Source organism: Eublepharis macularius, chromosome 6 (assembly GCF_028583425.1).
Source record: "Eublepharis macularius isolate TG4126 chromosome 6, MPM_Emac_v1.0, whole genome shotgun sequence".
Lineage (NCBI taxonomy): Eukaryota > Metazoa > Chordata > Lepidosauria > Squamata > Eublepharidae > Eublepharis > Eublepharis macularius.
The window spans coordinates 48,836,030-48,852,411 of NC_072795.1; the positions used below are offsets into that span (position 1 = coordinate 48,836,030).

Genomic DNA, 16,382 nt, shown 5'->3' on the forward strand with positions numbered 1-16,382 from the left:
CCCCTACACATTTAAATAGCAGATACCCAAGAGCTAACTAATTTTATACTTGTCAATAGTGAGTTCACACTAATGCATTTGTTACAAGGTCTATCAAATTCATGACAAAATTAAACTACTTGTTTCATGTTGAGAAATGCAGGTGAAGAATTTGCTTTTGATGGGTTTGCCAGTTCTGTATTGCTCTTGAAAATGTAAGACATCTTTATCCTTGAATCTGTGCGTAAAAAAATATTACAGATACTGAGTAAAACTTGGCAGTCTCTCTTATACTGGCACAAGGTGGAAAGACATATTTTTACTGCAACTGTCCTCCAAGATGCTGCACTGGAAAGTGTTACTTACCTGCTAAACTTATTACAGACCTGTCCAAATGACTATTCTTTAAAAAGCTTCAAATCATTCTGCTCATTTTTACAATACAATGAAAAGCAAGGAACTAAAATGCTGTGGAAGAAATCCCTCTTATTCTGCCACTATACTATGACTGTTAAATTGACATCTGTAAGACAGATGTACATGATTTCACATTGTAAAGCATGAGGGGAATTTTAGATACATTTATGTGGGAGACACTACAGTATGGATTGTATTTCTGTGGCAAAGGAAAGCTCCACTCCTGTCTATTAAAACTCAAATTAATTCACTATAATCCAATCTGTCAAATTAAAAAGCTTTTTAGGACATCAGATATCTTTTCTTTGTAAAAAAATCAATTTGAACTGTAATTCTCAAGAAAAAACTGGGGAGACACATACAGTTACAAAATATCTTAAAGCTCCTTCCTAATATTAGTCTTGGGTGGATCTGTGTCTTTTGGGGTGCCAGACACCCACAGGCTGCTGTCCCCCTCCAAGTTCTTTCCAGGATATTCCACAGATCCCTTCATAGCATTCTCAAGGCGGGGGCTAACTTCTTCCCCTTTGTAGTAGGTCCATGGCTTGGAAAGAAAGAGGTTAGATTTTCTCCTGGAATCCAATTTCTGCTTGTCACTCTTCTCCTCATTGGCCAGTGAACCTATCAACCTTAAACAGGCCAACATAGCCTGCACATGTGCCATATCTCACAGGTAAGCTTTTCAAGACACAGAGGTGGGACATCATGTTGCGAAGGCAACTGTACTATGGCTTCCTTCTCCAAATGGCTCATTTTGTCAGTCTGGCTGCCTTACCTGGAGTTGCCCAAACAACCACTACATCTTTTTGCCTGCTGCCTCTTTGGGGCAGTTGGTTCCCAGCTAATTGGATCTCGCTGATCAGGGGCAGAATAGGTCTCATTTTACATGGGTATAACCCGCTGAAATATTGACTTATTTTCTACCCAAGCCCCAATTAATTTAAAAAGTTAAGTTTTATTTATCCCTATATTACATGAACAACAGTCTGCATCTCATATAATTCAGCAACATGCAAACAGTAAAGAAAGAGAAGTGACTGGTAATTCAATCCAACTACCTTCAATTAAGAAGTATATGGTTAATAAGCCACAGATTTTTTTTCACAGACTACAAGGAAGTCAGGAAAAATTACAACAATGGAAACGAGGATACAGAGCCCAATGCAACATCAAAAGTCTGGGAAGTTAGTATATCATGAAGTGTGACATTTGTAAAGTGATAGATCCAGAGGAGTTAGCCGTGTTAGTCTGTAGTAGCAAAATCAAAAAGAGTCCAGTAGCACCTTTAAGACTAACCAATTTTATTGTAGCATAAGCTTTCAAGAATCAAGTTCTCTTCATCAGATGCATCTGATGAAGAGAACTTGATTCTCGAAAGCTTATGCTACAATAAAATTGGTTAGTCTTAAAGGTGCTACTGGACTCTTTTTGATTTGTAAAGTGAATGCTGTTCTATAACGACTGTTCCAAGAACTATACAGAAAATAGTTGATGGGTATGCTGCGCCTTGACTACTCTGGTTCCATCCAGCTTGCAGGCACACAAATCAGAAGGAAGGTCAAATCTAAGTGGCTCAACATACAATTATTTGCGATTAGCAGTACACCTTCTACCCTTTTTCCCCCCGCCTCCAAAACACCATATGTTCATTTCTGATGGCTTGTTTTAAGGAGCAGCTGTTTCCCTGGCCATTTTAAGAAGGGCCACAAGGGCAAAATTATGACAGTGTGGATAAAATGCAGCATGCCTTTAAACATTAAGTCCTTCCTCTACTTTTCACATCCCTGCAAATTTACCATGTTGCCCATACTTGAGCAGCAAGACTGGAGCGAAGGTTGCCCATGGAAATGTACTCATCTTAGATTACTTATTATTTGCCTTTTTAGGTCTTCATTCTCATTTTAGGGCGATGTCCACAGCCTCTTTTTAAAAATTATGCAAACTGCACAGAAGTGCATAGGAGGCACATCTAGTCCATCCCTGCTCCAGAAGCACTTCTGCTCTACTAGTCAGGAGCTACCACCTGGATTCAGAGCAAATGTTTCTCTAGTCAAGGCTGTATTTAAATGCATCATTTGTAATTCCCTACTAGCAGATACATTTCTTCGGAGGCAGTTACATCTAAATATATTAATTTTAGATGTGGAATTGGAGGCAGGGAGTGACTGTACAACAGCAACATTACAAAATGGATTGCACGCTACATTTGGCCTACTAGAAATGGAGTTACGCTGGACTGGTTTCTTCTCCCATTTTGAAATCTTCAAAATGAAAACTAAGTTTTCCATTTATGTATTTACAAAATAATAACAACATAATAACATTTGATTTATATATTGCCCTTTAGGACAACTTAACGCCCACTCAGAGTGGTTTACAAAGTATGTTGTTATCATCCCCACAACAAAACACCCTGTGAGGTGGGTGGGACTGAGAGAGCTCCTAGAAGCTGTGACTGACCCAAGGTCACCCAGCTAGCTTCAAGTGGAGGAGTCAGGAATCAAACCCAGTTCTCCACATTAGAATCCCGTGCTCTTAACCACTATACCAAGCTGGTGTAATGATCATTATCATTGTCCAAGTCTGAGACCTATTTGAATATCCAAGAAAAAACTTGCATTTTAAAAGTAGGCATATTCTGAAAAACTGGAAAAAGACAAACTAATGATAATGCATCAGCAGGCTTTTTTAAAAACAAAAAGTCCAGTAACAACCTTTTAAAGTGGTAGACGATGGCATATTTGGTTAGTTTGCCATCATTAAATAATCGTTAGCAATATCTAAAGGTCAACTGCAGAGGAGAATGTCAAGTAAAAATAGACACAAAGCACAGCAGTACAAAGTCTGTGTCTGCCCTAAATTATCAAAAGGAAGACAAGAATATGCTGGAGATTAGACAAGCACTGTTGTTAATACTATGCTTTCTCTAATAGAATAAGATCAGCAACTAATTGCATTTTTCTACTTAGAACTGCATCAAAACCTTTTTTCTGGGAGCTGTGTTCTCAACAGAATGGACTCGTTTATATTAGAAAAATCTAAGTCAAGCTTTCAGTTTAGAAATTAATATGGGACATGCGCATTTGATCCATCATAGTTCCAATCCATGCAACAGCTGCCAATACTGTAGTTAAGCCAAAGCTGGCCTAGAGATAAGAGTTCCGCTATACAAGACTGGTAAAAACTTCTCGTAAACAGAGCATCACCAGGTATGACATTCCCTTGTCCTTAAGCAGCAGAAATGGCACCTGAGGCATTTTTAAATTTCAAAAATAACTAGTTTATTTATTTTAGAAGAGAAAGGTCAGGTGAAATCAGGGGTTGAAAATTTATGAGGTAATTCAACACACACACACACATACATACACACGAGGTAAAATCAAAACATGCACAGATTTCGGTTCTTATGCTCTCCACAGAGACCTGAATGCTTATGTTTTGAGGCTTTTCTTCCTTGGTTTTCACCAAATGCGCTCTGATTCTGTGAAAAATTAACCCTTAACAGTCCTGCAGCTGTGTGTGTACAATCCCCCAGGCTTTATAAAATGTGGAGTCCATCACAACATGCCCCACTCTTTGAGATCATCACTTCAGGGGAGGTTCTGACAAGCCTCTCCTGTGCAATGGGTGAAGCATGTGGGTGCATATTATCTTTCTGTTACATTAATACCCATAGTTCAACATCGAATACCAACATATCTACAACATTCTATAGGCATACCACTAGTTAAACATCTTATACCAACACATATACAACATTCAACAGGCATACCAACCTACTTCTGCAACCTCCACCCTTAGGTGTTTCTGAAGGGTACATCCACAATGACCTTCTCCTTCCCTTTTACATGTACTGTGTCAAAATTATAATCCTGCAACTGAAGACTCCATCTCATCAGTTTACTGTTTGTATTCTTCCCCTGGTTTACCATTGATAGTCAACATAAAATCTCACTGTCTGATCCGGTTTTGGGACTAAAATAATCTGAGGCCCAAGGAATGAATAAGTCCAAGGTTCAACATTTCTTTAACTTCCTTCTTGATACTGATGGCATTTAGGCCAGTTACTCTATATGATGAGAGAGCAATAGGCCTGGCATCTCCTGTATCGATCTTGTGCTAAGCTACAAGAAATTGTTCTCCACGGGAAATTGGAAAAGATAGACGGATATTCCATTAAAACAGCCTTAATGTTCCATTGCTGTTATTTAGTCAGAGTTGGTGCCAAATTCATCTCACTAATCGTGTTACTTTGGGATACCTTCCCCCAACCTGTTAATGCAATTTCCTCTTTTTGCCCTCCTCTAGCCATAAGGACCAAGTTACCTCTATTATGGTAAGGCTTAAGCATATTTACATGGAACATTTTATATTGACCCCCTTCAGAATTCACATTTACCATATAGAATTGTAAACAAGGTTTACAATGTAAACTAAAAACTCCTTCCCAAACTAATTCCAGCTTGTGCTTTCTCTGAGGCTTCAGCAGTTTCCAATCACCCTTGACCAGGGATCTCTTCACACTACCTTCCTGTTTGATTGGGTAGGGAAAATCTCCTCTCCTTAGAAGATTCCTTTTCTTTAGGCCATTTGGGAGTCTGCACCTACTTCCCAAACCTCCTTGCTAACTTTCCCCACTTCTCCTGCTGGTGTTAAAACAACTCTTTACTTAAAGGAAGTTAATGATGGAAGGGAAGTTTTGCCAAGTCAGAATAGCCTGTCTTTACTTCAATGGATGTCCCATTCATGTTGGTTCATTTTTTATCTTTTTTGTGCATCAAAATCCAGGCTTTACTGTGATCTTTCCAAACTCTGAAACAAAGCAAGTTTGAGAAATACTGGAGTAAAGCCAGCAAAGCCCTACGAGGTGCACAAATGTACCATAATGGTATGAAGCAGAAAAAACTCGCTTCTCAACAGCCCTGAAGCAAAAGCAGATAACCCATGTGGAAGTCATCAGAACCTAGATACTTTACTACAGAGAGGCTGAGGCAAACACCTGAATGTGAGATGCTGACAAGCCCATCAACCAAGTCATAAAGCAAGACAAGACACCCCTCACCCCACCCTTATTTTCAAGTTTTGGTGTCATTCCTTCCCGTCCTTACCCTGGCTGGGAAGTTAAAACATACTTAACAGTGAAACAACAAACTTCTGTTAATATTTTTAACAGTCAAGTTAATATTTCCAAATGATCTAACAAAACACTGAAAGGACATTCCCCCCCCCCAGCCACTTTTCACATGATGGTAATGGACTAATCTGCATTAGGGTTATACATGTGGAATTGTCAATGCCTTTCAACATTAAACAATATGAACAATACTATCACTTAATTATGAGACTAGAGTTTGTTTTTTAATAGATCATGTTTTAGACTTAGTTAAAGCAAATACAAATTCTGAGAGTAGTAGGCAGAACGATTTCCCCTAAATATATACATAGAGAGAGAGAGAAGCCAATTTATGGCAACCACAGAGCATTTTCAAGGTAAGAGACATTCAAAGGTGGTTTGCTATTACTTATCGTAGCACAGCAACCTTGGTTTTCCATGGTGGCTTCCCATCCAAATACTAACCATGGCCACCCTGCTTAGGTTCCAAGATCTAATAAGATTGAGCTACCTTGATCATCCAGGTCAGGATAATTAAAAGTGATTAAATTACATTATAAACACTGATCAAGCAATCAAAGTATTATTATTACTGTACTGCTGAGAAAACTGATACTTGGTCTTTTGTAAATGCAACTTTGCTACTGTAGGCAGTAAGCTTCATGTTATAGGACAAATGACAATCTTTTTAAAAAGATGCATCAGTAAAATTAATCCCACTGATCTCAGTGCTTCCTATTCAGTATCACTACATAAGCAGCACCTTATTTTGCCTTGATTTTGTGCTAGATAAAGACTCATGTAAACCAAGATAGATTTCTTATGATTTACTTACTAAAGATTCTTGTGACATGATTTTTTGTCAACTAGAGACTACTTTACCAGATTTAGGAAATGTATCCTATATTCATAGACATATATCTTATATTTAATTCTGAAGTGGCCCCAAGCTGTGTGGAGGCTTATATCCGAGGACTGGGGCCACTTCAGAACACAACACAGGCTTCTGCAACCTTGGGGAACCCCCCAGGGTGCCAGAGAAAGATTCCTAGGGGGGCTTAACCAGACCCACCCACAAAAGCACACTGGGTGCACAGGCACCACTTACACATCTGCCCTTAAAGAGCACACCAGAGCAGCCTCGCAAGGCCCAGGTGGCATTGACATAGTCTTGCTAGCCTAGCCTGCCAAGAACATGGCTGGGCCAGGGGAAGCACCCAAATGTCACTCTGCTCCCCCATCTGTCACCATTCTGGGACACATGGAGGAGGCCAGCTGTCAGAGAAGGGGCAATCAGTGGAGCACGCTGAGCCCTCCCATGCCTAAGCAGTGCTGGGAGTCCTGCTGGGCTGTGGGGAGCCTGTCTATACCCAGCCAGCACTGCAATGCACGGAGACCCAAAGGCCCAGGGAGGGCCAGTGCTGAGTCCAGCCAAACCACAGAAGGCCAGCGGTGTTGCAGCAAGAACAACCAGAGAAAAGGCAAGAAGGGGAGAAGGGTATTTTGAAGGGAGGAAGGGGCTAAGGCAAAGGGTGTTTGATGAGGAGGGTAAAAGGGTAAGGGTGGTATTTGCCAGGGAGGAGGGTAAAGATCTTTGGAGGGGGGTGCCAATGTGGGGGATGGGAAGGATATTTGCCATCGAGGAGGGGAGGGTAATACTGTTTTGGAGAGAGAAGGGAAGGGTAAGAGTGTTTGGGAAGGAGGGGGGAGAGAAAGAGACAGAGCGGAATCTTTGGAAAAGGAGGGTGGATAAAGAGACAGAGTAGGATCTTAAGGCAGAAGCTAAGATGGGAGAAATTTGATTCCCACCCCCGCAACTACCCTGACTCACTCCAACGTCACCACTGTTGCTCCTCTCCAGGACCTCCGTGGCTCTTAGCATTGCTAGATCTGGCGCAGCTCCCCCACCCACCCATCCCCAACACAATCTCAATATAATCTGCAACCTTCTGTTTCCGGGCCCCTCTTGTGTGTGTATAAATCTGAGTTACAAAATTAGACGCATGGCTATACAGAGAAATACTGAGAGGCACTAGCTGTTCAAACAAAGTAGCTGATATAGTAGAAATCATCAGTGGCTGATACAAAGGAAACAGAGGAGGTTCCAGAATCTTTACAGATAGAAGAGGAGGACATTATTGGAAAGATCAGTTTGTCTAGAAACAACTGAGGAAAGTTGCTCCTCCTCCTTTCACACAATTATGAAGGCTTATATAGATAGATTAGCTATATAAATATATATGCTTATTGATGTGAATAAAATGAAGACTAAGAATTTTTTTTCTGCCTCAGTGGCGGAATTCACCCACAGTGATCTTGATTAGCAGCAGGTTCACAACAGCCACAAGTAAGTACATTACATGCTGCATAACTAATGTATTAAATAAACTACTAAAAGAGATAACATCCACCGGCTGAGAAAACTTTAAAAGGGGATTAGACAGATTCATGCAGGACTGGTCCATCAGGGATCATTTGCTATGATGGCTAAAGAGAATCTCCATGTACAGAAGCACTGTATGTCTAACGCCAGTTGTTGGGGGCAACTGGTAGAGGATGGCGTGAAAACAGTTCATGGGGGGAATTGTTTTGCTAATTTTGCTGCTCCACATGAAGAATCTGTGTGCAGATTCTCCAAGAGTAGCTGAAAATTCAGCTAAACAACTCCCCTCATACATGGTTTTATTATGAGAAAAAGGGGCACTGGAGAAGGGCTGGAAGGTTTCCTCCCCCCCATGGCACCATTCTGAACTCCTTTTAACCCACCTTTCTTTTAAACAAACATTTCACCACAACTGCCCAGTAAATAATAACAACAACATTCGATTTATATAATACCCTTCAGGACAACTTAACACCCATTTAGAGCAGTTTACAAAGCATATTATTATTATCCCCACAACAATCACCCTGTGAGGTGGATGGGACCAAGAAAGCTCTGAAAAGCTGTGACTGACCCAAGGTCACCCCCAGCTGGCTTCAAGCAGAGGAGTGAGGGAACAAACCTGGTTCTCAATTGGAGGGAGAATGTTAAAACTAGTGCATGCCTGTGACGAAATGTATCATCTAGAGCTGCCCACATTATATTACATCTCAAGTGCAAAGCCTGAATGACCAGATATGGATTTTTTCCTATTAACAGTAATCACACTCACCACTTGCTCATGAGTCATTAAAATGAACAATCTGTTCAACACTTAGAGCTGCCAAACTCCAGGGGGAGCCTGGAGATTTCAGATTGCAAATCATCTCCAAACTACAGAGGTCAGTTATCATCCTACCCATTGTTTAAATTCCTTACTGTGTTTTTAACTACTTCATGGAGCATTACATAACTTGAAATTAAACCTATTTTATAAAATAACCCTTAACATACAGTGAACTGTTATGCAAGAATTTTGTTTTTAGAAATTCAAGGAATTTTGTTTTTAGAACAAAACTTGTATTCTCTTACAAACTAGACATCATCATAAATCAATCAAACCACAACTACGTGTGACATTCAAATGCAAGCCCAACAAAAGAGGAATCATTCAGTACCAAACCAGGATTTCAAAAAAAGTTCCACCACCCATTACTGCTTCCTGGTCCCATATACAGTAGTACACTAATGATGTCTTCACTGCTGGAAGGGAGCAAGGAGGCAAAAAGCAAAGCAAGTAGTATATATGCACAAGTTCAAGTTCATTCCTTACACATAGCAGCCTAACCAGTATTTTAACACACCACAATTTATTGCGACCTCTGAGCATAGCCTAACACTCAGTCTTACCTTTAACTATAGAACAGATAACTTAAGATACCAAATGTTACGTATTTTTCAAATTTTTTAGAATGGAATAACACTACATTTAGACAGTCATTCTGATATTTTACACAAGGGCTTGACAAACCCCAGGCGTCAGGTAGCCACAGTGCCTAGAAACTTCACTGTGGAGCCTAGTATTTTCAGTAGTGATTTATTTTAGTGTTGCTTAGTAATCCTCAGTAGATGCACAATGTTTATTTATCATTTCACATCAAAATATATTTTATTGTATGACGTAAAAATACAAGTGCATGAAGTTCTTGTTATTGCTTATTTAACTTTACACCATTTGATGGTGGTAGATTAAATCACATCTTAGCCAGTGGCATTCTATACTGGCTCCATCTATCCGGGCTCCAATATTCAGTTAGATAGAGTTTTTGAAGCAATAATAAAAACATGAAAACTTAGGGAGAAGTTGGTTTAGGAGCAGGAATCTGCAATATGTAGTTCATGGGCCATTGGTGGCTCTCCAGTTGCATTCTCTAGAAGACCCAGGAAATGCAAGACTTAATTTTCCAGGATGGCATCGGGGGCAAGGGGATCATCTTAAATTGGCATACAAGTTATAGTTATATTCAGCAACTGCATAAAACATGCTTTTTTTTAGGGATGTCATCTTACATTCAGCATAGTCTTCTTTTTGAGTAAACATGGTATTACATACGATATTCTTCTAGGTTTAGTTGCTAGTTTTTGTTTCTGGTGCTCTTCTTAAAACATGTTCTGTTTCTAGGACAGAAAAGGCTGGTGACCTCTGGATTAGAGGTTAGCTTCTTTTGGTGGTGCTGATAACCAGGATTACCCATAGATTTATTTATAAACTAAAGCATTTTTTGCAATAACTTTAATAAAATTAAAATGCTGTTCTTTTAGATGTATGTGTTTTACTGTCTGTATTCTACTATGGGTTTTAATGTTTGTATTTTACTATGTTACTGATTTTTAATGACTGTATTTCATTTTAATGTTGTACTATTGATTTTAATGTTTTTATTTTATATGTATGTTGTAAACCGCCTTGAGCATCAGACACGATGGAGAGGTGCTATATAACCAGGAGGTGCTGATAACCAGGATTACCCATAGATTTATTTACAAGCTAAAGCATTTTTGCAATAACTTTAATAAAATTAAAATGCTGTTCTTTTAGATGCAATAAAGATGGCCTTGTCCCTGTCTTTTTATTTGGGAAGATCTTATTTTCCCTTCAATTTTATCCCCCATATGATGAAGCAGGAAAGATTTTTCTTTCATCTAAATACACTTTGAAACTGTCTACTTATCAAATCCTCATTCCATGCTTCCTTTAATGAGTGCAAGGTAGTCTGCATGATTCTTCCCTCCATTATTTTATTTTTAAAACAACTACACAAGATAGGTCAGGTTGAGAGAGCGTAAGTGGGTCAAGATTACACCAAGAACTTTATGTCCCCATTTTTAGTACTACAGTTTAGTCACTAGATCACCCCCCTATATAATGAACATAATGTCCCAGCATGCACTCCAATCAAAATACAGCAAGAGATCCAACTTCCTCCACTTGGCTTTCAAGCCCAGGTGCAAATTGTGAGCTCTTGAACACAGGGACATGACAGTGTCTGGGCATGACTATTTCATTTTGCAGAATTAGAACAGTACACCACACAGAAAATTACAGATGTATCCATTTAAGTAAGGCATACGTGTGACCTTGCATTCTGTGTTAGTACTCCTAGTCACCTTCTTTACACGATTAAGTCTAACAAGATTTCGCTTTCATCCCACTCATACCCTCCCACTACCAATGCTGTCTGATCTAATCCTCCTTTCATAGATGTCACGGCATCAGGATCAGAGCTGTCTATAAGACCTGGGCTACACATCCAGAAGAACAAAGGGATACACATTGGACCATTGTCAATTGCAGGTGGGGAGTAGTGTTTTTAATGTTTCCACTAACTTAAAAAAAAAAAACAACCTTCCCCTCAATCTGAAAATTACCACAGTAGGAAGCAGGCTGCCACCTGCATTATGAAGTGCCACAGTCCACTTCAAGAATTTACCACAGTAAAGGCTCTGCACATTTAAACCATGCTACTAATACACATGCTAAGATGGCTGACTGGGTTGGCAAAGTATACTGATTCAGATGATAAGGGGGAATTGCATTTCTGACTACTACCCTATAAAAAGAATTCTGTACATGTAGAAAACAAGCATACTTAGAAAATGGATTTGTGCAATCTGCTTTTCTGATTTACTACTCCATGTGGAAATTTGTGCAAACTATGACACCTTCTCCATACAGTCTGGCATGCCACAATCCAGAATTCTACCTCATCTTACCTCCTCATTCAGCATAATGAGTCAGATGTTTCCCAGTAGTACTTTTGGCTCTGTTTTAAATATATTATAGCAAGCATACTATCAACATAATAACTTTTAATCAATCTGCAATGCTTTTTCCAGTCCTTCATTACTACATCCACTTAGCCCATTGATTTTTTCCATAGAAGATTAATAAATATTTTGAAAGGCGAAAAAAGCTTTGTACTAAAGTAGATGTTTGGCTTTGTCTAGATAAAAGACATGTATTTATCTTCCAGTCAGTTTTTTTCCCTCAAACTACCAATACAGGAAAGCCTACCTACGTCACTTCAGATTAAGCAAACTGCAAGAATCCAATTTACAATGCATACAAAAGCCTTTAAAGGCCAGTTACTTTGTTACCCATTATCAGTAGCATTACATTGCATGGGTCTTGGGAACATCAGAAGCCTTAACTGATTGGCACAGCAACCTGTGAACAAGCAACTGAAAAGAAAAATGTGTTAGCTGTGCTGAGAGAAACGATGTGTGTGTTAGTGACAAAGGAGTAAATAAGTAATCATGTAGTTTCTTTGGTTTTTCCCCCTGTGGGGCAGTATGGTATCAACCTATAATCTGTTACTTCCAGTGATCATACTGTACTACTCTAGCAAGATTTGGCTGCAGAAATCCCTTAGATTTCTCTCTCTCTCTCTCTCTCTCTCTCTCTCTCTCTCACACACACACACACACACAGCAAGGGATGTGTACCAGATGGTCATAGCTACTGCTCACCAAGCTGCTAGCTCCGGAGAACAGGAAAATGCAATCATCCAGGTGTATGAAAAAGATCCTTTTTGCCAGTCCTGTCCAGCACAGAAGGGTTAAAGCTGAGCTGCACAGGAATACACGCATAGAAGAGGAAGGTCTCAAACATCCTCTATACATTCTCTCACAGCAGATACTCATCCTTCCGCCCAAGCTTTCCCCAGCCGGATACTGAGTCCATCGCCAGCATACTGGTCACCACGCCATGCCAAGAAACCCACACAACTGCCAAGGACACGACATCATTTTGGGTTAAGAAGTGCGAATGCTGACTTGGTAGAGAGAGCAGCTTCCACAGCAAGCACCTGTGGATACCTTCACAGGACTGGGTGCCCAAAATGCCAACAACAGCGGGAGAAAAGTTCAGAACGCGGAGGAAAAGAAAAGGCATTACAACATATGTTATTCTATAGCGAGAGAAAGATTAGGGGAGTAGAAGAGAGGGAAACGGTTGTGTGGGAGGGGCAGCGCACACAAAGCAGGAGAAGCTTTTACATACATGGCGATACAAACAAAAGTGGTCTCAAGAAGTGTGCAGTCCTTAGCGGAGTTACACCACTCTAAGTCCATTGAGGTCAGTGGGCTGAGAAGGATGTAAATTCTGCTTAGGACTGCATGTACAGCTCCCCCGCCCCGCCCCATTCCTCCTACCTGTAGATCAAAGACATTCTTTGGGGCAAAGAAGGGAGGGAGACGCTGGGGGGCAGGAGCCTGCAAAGTGCAGAAGAGACTTTAGGCGGTGGGGAGGGAATGAGGGGGCGGTTCTTGCGCAGAAAGCCTGAACAGGGCTAGAGGGATACCGGAGACACAAAGCGCGACGGGCGACCAGGCTGGAAGTCGCCCGGCAGGGCAGAGACTGTGGGCAGGGCGAGCACAGAAGGCGCCTCCAACGCCCATCCCAGTCTGTGGGAGCCCGTCCCGTCCCAGGGATGAGGCAGGAGGGAAAGGAGAACGGGACCCTCAAGGGGCTGCTGGACAAACGGACCCCGCTTGCCCATGCCAAGTCCCGGAGCGGGATCGCACTTCAGCTCCTACCTGCCCCACCGCCTTCTTCCCAACCAGCCCAGGCGCCGGCGCAGCAGTCTCAGCACAGCCGGAGCCGGTGCTGCTGCCGACGTCGCGCAGCAACCACACTCGTCGCTCCCTTCCCTCTCGGTCTCTCTCGCTCTCCCTCGCTGTTGCGTGTCGCCGTCGCAGCGCGCGAACCAAGTTGGACGGGCTTCGACCACGGCTCCGGCTCCCTCTCGCAAGCTCCGCCTCCCCCTCCTGCCATTGGCCGCCCGACGGGTCCCAACGGCGCCCCCTGCCGCCGCCTCGGCACGTCTGCAAGGAGGCGCTTGGCAATCCGGCCTCCGCGTTCTTTTCCCCGCTTCCCTCCGCTGTCGGCTGTGCGAGCGAACCAAACCGCAGGCTGGCTGGGGCGGAGAGTGCCACGCAGCGACCGCTCCGCATGGGCACGGAACTCCCGCCCTGAAGGTTCCCGTCTTAGGACACGTCAGGAGACCCCAGCGCTCGCTCTCTGCCGCTATGGCTCGCTGTCCTCCGTTACAGAATGGGAAACTGGGAGGGTATGAGTCGAGTCTATCGGAAAGGAAGAGAGAGGCTGGTATTGACATGGATTTCCTCATGCCGCCATTCCAAGGCGCAATGGAGACTCTCCCAATGGACGAGCCCTTGGCTGTGCACCGGTTTGCTGCATTTTAGATTATAGGGCTGTCTGGTAGAGTTACCTTATTGAGGCTTATTATTTTCAACACATTTCTTTTTCACCATTCAAACAAAATGTTTGTTGTGCATGTTTTAAAAAGCCTGGGAGCGCTGTACACATAGATGCAGGACTATTGAAGGTTAATCCCTCACAGAACTTGAGAGATCTGAGCAACAGGCTACTCCAAGGAATCTGATTGGGTAGCATGAGCTGGAAAGAGGAGGGTCTGTTTTAAGTCCTGGCAGAGAGAGATCCAGTGTGAAGAGTTGGGAGATGGGAGTTCTAACAGACAGCAGTTTTAACACCAGGAGGAGAACTAGTGTTGCCTGGTTCCCCAATCCCCTGGGTGGGAAGTTGGAGGCCCAGCATCTACCTTTTGCCATTCCTCTTGTGGGGAAATGATGTCATCGCGGAGGCCACATTACTGCCCTGAGAGTGCTCCCACAGTCCTCGGGCAAATCGGGACTGATTCCACCCAAATTGGGCCACTGCAGAGCACAGAGCATGGGATTAGGGACCTAATCCAGCCCAATTCCAGACGAACTGGGCCACTGCAGAACACGGGAGAACTCCTGCACTACACAGTGGCCCAATTTGGGCCAAATTCACCCCAATTGAGGCTGAATCGTGCCTGAATTGGGCACACAGGAGCGTGCTGCACTACCTGGTAGCATGTTCCCCTCCTTGCCAGCCAGGTAAGCAGGAGTGGGGGTGGAGGGTGGGAACGGGGGATACCCCGCCCCCCAGCAGGAGACTGGCAACCCCAAGAAAAACTGTGAAAAGGTTAGCAAGGAGGTTTGGGAAGTAGGTGCAGACTCCCAAATGGGCCAAAGAAAGGAGATAGACTTCTAAGAAGAGGACATTTCCCTACCCAGTCAAACAGGGAGGTAGCTCTGGAGAGTGAAGAGATCCCTGGTTAAGTATGGTTGGAAACTGCCTGTGGAGACCTTCAGATTCAATTAACAACTGAAGGAAAGCACTGGTGTGTGAAGAGAAGAGCATTGGAGTACTAGAAAGTGCGTACCAGCCTTCCTAATTCCAGAAGAGAAAGAGAATACTTTTTAAAAAGTACACTAGAGTAATTGGGGAGACCAAGGGAACCAAAGCATCAGAACAGGTAATTCAATTCGGATTAATTACTTCCGAATGTTTAATTGCCTCCGAATGTCCAACCCCTGATTTCACCTGAACTTTCCCCTCTAAAATAAGTATACTAGTTAGTTATTTTTGAATTTAAAAACTCCTCTGGTGCCACTTCTGTTGTGTAAGTGCAAGGGCATGCCATGGCAACAAACAACAACAAAGCAAAGCAATTCAATGTATAAATACATATGGACATCAGACAGTGGCAAATTGAGGGTGGTTCACATCAAATAGACTGACAGCATCGGATACTGTTGTGATTCTGCATGCCCTTGACCTTAGTGCTTATTAAGCCATGAAGTTGCTTTTTGAGCCCTCCCCCTACACACAAAAGTCATCAGCTGGTGAAAACGTTTCGCCAGAATTCTGTAATGAAAAGAATATGCAACTTTAGGTATGCAAATCTGCACCATATACTGCTATGAACGAACGTAATTCAAATGAGGTAACATTTAGGATTACAAATCTTTAATCCAGTGTGCCTATACTCAAACTACAGTAGCTGTTTATGGACAATATAAAGTCCATGTGATTGGTGGTTTGGCTTGGGCAAGATTAACTGCAACAATAGAGATAAACACTGTTTAATTTCTCTTCTTCATAACTGGAAGACATCTATGCCTTATTGCCATACAGTAAGGTATTAAATACAAAGATAGCTATTATTTAAGGTCATCCAAAATAATGCCTGCTTCCTCAATATCTGTCATTATGAATTCAAAGTAATGAAGTTCAAATACCTCAAGGGCTTATCATAACACCACCCCCCATAATTTAATTTTCAATGCTTATCAAGAGAGAAATCAGAGTGGTAAAACTGCTCTGTGAGGTCATATAGCTTATTTTGCTTGTGGACAATAAAAGGGGCATCATCTGTCAAAAAAAAATAAATGTTTACTAAAAGCGAGCCACAAGGACCTTCTGCAGAACCCTATACACCAGTGCCAAAACCAGCATTCAAGGGCTTTGAGAAAAATGTACCAAAGTGTTGGTACAAATGGACAGCACAGTTTTGTTGTGCTTTGGCTGCAGAGATACCCATTGTAGGCCTATAAAACTGTACAGGCTGTTAAGTATATATAAATGGATGCCTGCTT

At 42.1% G+C, this 16,382-nt stretch overlaps 1 protein-coding gene across 2 annotated transcripts in view; it reads right to left on the reverse strand.

Moving 5' to 3' along the window:
• PXYLP1 (2-phosphoxylose phosphatase 1) overlaps positions 1-13,652 on the reverse strand; it is a 134,483-nt gene extending 120,831 nt beyond the window's left edge. Inside the window, exon 1 of one of the 2 annotated variants that reach the window (XM_054982158.1) lies at positions 13,470-13,652. The gene's annotated coding sequence lies outside the window, so the exon portion shown is untranslated. Of the gene's footprint in view, positions 1-13,085; positions 13,108-13,469 lie in introns of those variants that run through there. The other variant, XM_054982157.1, reaches the window with a different exon arrangement.
• Positions 13,653-16,382: the final 2,730 nt, after the last annotated feature.